Source organism: Triturus cristatus, chromosome 11, assembly GCF_964204655.1.
Source record: "Triturus cristatus chromosome 11, aTriCri1.1, whole genome shotgun sequence".
In the NCBI taxonomy this organism is placed as follows: domain Eukaryota; kingdom Metazoa; phylum Chordata; class Amphibia; order Caudata; family Salamandridae; genus Triturus; species Triturus cristatus.
This window is the reverse complement of record NC_140594.1, coordinates 1,154,631,878-1,154,634,738: the sequence shown is the minus strand read 5'-3', so window position 1 is coordinate 1,154,634,738 and position 2,861 is coordinate 1,154,631,878. Positions and strand designations below refer to the sequence as shown.

The 2,861-nt window shown below is 51.7% G+C and overlaps 1 pseudogene; it reads right to left on the bottom strand.

Annotated features, from left to right (window-relative positions):
• Positions 1-2,379: 2,379 nt before the first annotated feature.
• On the bottom strand, positions 2,380-2,493 carry LOC146788624 (U2 spliceosomal RNA; annotated as a pseudogene).
• Positions 2,494-2,861: the final 368 nt, after the last annotated feature.

Below are 2,861 nucleotides of genomic sequence, written 5' to 3'. Positions count from 1 at the left end.
GAGGCCGTATCCCCAACCACAGGATCCACCCCATGAGAGGAGCACCAGGAGACAAAAGAGCCCCAATGCTTACCATAGCTCTTGAGCATCGAAGGCCGACGCAACTGTTAAATGCCACAGGCCACCACAGAAGAACAGCCCAAGGACTCCAATGTCAGCCGCTGAAGAGCTAGGCCGTCAGATGCAAGCGATAAAGACTGGGCAAAGACAGGAGCGGATTCTGAAGTGGAGCCAGAACCAAGGAGCGGAACCAAAGGCGGCAAGGCCAAAAAGGAGCAATCAATAGCACAGACAACCTCTCCCCCCGAATCTTCTGCAGCACCATCGGGAATTGGGGGGATGGCATGCAGAAGGCCCGAAGGCCAAGGAATCGAGAGAGCGTCCACCGCTCAAGCCTGAGGACAAACCACCTCGGAACAAAACCGGGGGAGAAGAGCATTGTGGGGGCTGCAAAAAGATCGATCCAGGGAGTACCGAACCAAAGACAAAGGTCTTGGAACAGAGGAACAGACGGATGGTATAGAACAGAGAATGGAAGGTTGCGGCTCAAGTCATCCGCATGAAAGTTCAGGTGCTCCTGAATGTAAACAGCCCTCAAAGGCAACAGGTGAGATTCCACCGAGGCACAAATCATGGAAGCCAGCAGATTCAGATTTGCGCACCTGGTCCCCTCCTGGGGGTTCAAGCAACAACGAGCCACCTGATTGTCTGTACGAACCAACAGATTTTCCCCTTGGTGAGAATCCTGAAAGAACAGTATCACCTGCCAAATGGCTGCCAACTCCTGCCAGTTCGAGGAATGGTCGCTGTCCCTCTGAGACCACTGACCCTTGGCCTCCAAGGACCCCAACGTGGCTTTCCAACACCAAAGACTGGTGTCCATTGTCAACAAGAGGGGGGGAGGAAGCTGAAAACGCACCCCTTTCTCTACATTGGGAGTGCAGCCACCAGTCAAAATCCTGAACCAGAATGGGGAGAGAGGAACCAGAGCCTCATAATCTGCACGGGAGGGGTCTCACTGAGCCAACAGATGATTCACCAGGGGCTTGAGGTTCAGGCAAACCCTAGAAACCACAGCAGTGGTGGCAGCCATCAACCACTGGACCCGCATCCAAACCAGAGCCAGAGCAGAAGAGTGACCCAGCAGGTCCCGTAGCAGAGTCTGCAGGGAAAGGATCTGAGCAGGAGGGAGAAACACCGCCCCCTGCAAGGTGTCGCAAAGTCCCTCATTGAACTGAAGTCTCCGAACGGGAACCAGATGATACTTTGCTAGATTCAACTTGAACCCCAGACCCTGGAACATGGCCATTGTTGCTTCCACCACCAGAAGAGCATTAGGGAGGGAGGAAGCAGACACCCGACAATCATCAATATAGGGAAACACAGAGAAAAACTGACAGCAGGAGCCAATACCTTGGTAAAAGTCTGGGGAGCAGTAGAGAGGCCGAAAGGCAACACCCGAAACTGGTAATGGAGCCTGTTCACCGCAAAACCTCAGGAACCGCTGACTTTCCAGATGGAGGGGAATGTGAAAATAGGCATCTTCTAAATCCAGAGAAGCCAAAAAATCACCCTCCTGGATGAGGGGAATGACGGACTGTGGGTGACCATCCAAAAATGATCCAGCCGCACCAACCTGTTTAAGGACCTGAAATTCAGAATCGGGTGAAAGGAACCATCAGGCTTTGGGACCAGAAACAGTGGAATAGAACCCCAGGCCCCGCTCCTCCACCAGAACAAGAACAACAGCCCCCTTTGACAACAACGGGTCAACGCCTGACAACATGGCAGACCATTTCACTGGATCTCTTGACAATGGGGTAACCCGAAATCAGTCTAAAGGGGGATGGCCCCGGAATGGAATACGGTAATCCAGATCGATGATCGACAGGACCCACTGGTCGTAAATCAGACTTGACCAATGATCCAGGAACAAATGGAGCCGAGCACCCACCTTGGCATAGTAATTTTTGTCCAGCACGCAGGGTTGCTGCTGCTGAGGCCGGTACTTATAATGGAACCAAGCCCTCCCCCCCGATCAAGGGTCCAACCACGAAAAGGCTGAGCAGAAGACAGAGCACCTTGAAACCCTTGCTTATGGAAAAAAGATTTCTTCTCCTGCACAGTCTGAAAAGGGTTCAACATTTCTTCTCCTCCGCAGACCGCTGCATCATCATGTTCAGATTGTCCCCAGAAAGCCGGGGCCCCTCAAAAGGCAGTTCATGAACCAAGGCCTTTTGAGCAGCATCAAACGCCAAGGCTAGGTCCAGAGAGACCTCCTTCCAGCCACCGCTGCTCCAGCAGCTGAGGAGAAGGCCAACAGGGTATCAAAAGTCACATCAGACAGAAACTGAGCCAAGACCTCCATCTGTGCCAAGATAGGAGTGGGATCCCCCTGAACCGGAAGACATTCAAACAATTTCGCAAAATCCTTGATTAAACTGATAAGAACAGATACTGCACTTGATCTCAGCCAAAAGGCCGAGAAGCGATTCTCAAAATCCTTGATAAGAACCTGCGAGGCACAGGCCGAGTAAATGCTAGCACGACCCCCAAAATGAGAAGCAGCATAAGAACGCTTGAGAGCGGACTCCACCTTCCGTTCAACCGGGTCTGAAAGGGAAGCCTCCTCTGAAGACAAAGATGAAGAAGAAGCCATGGACGACAAAATAGAATTGACCTTAAGGAACGGGGCATCAAACTCCGCCAGGCGATACTGCTTCCCCAGAAAGCGAGGAATCCCCTGCTTGTCGACATCAAGCCATTCCTTAGTCAGAATTTCCTTGACGACATCATGAAAAGGCAGGTCATCCATCACCAAAGTAAGTATAAACAAACATTAATAAAAGAAAACTCACGTC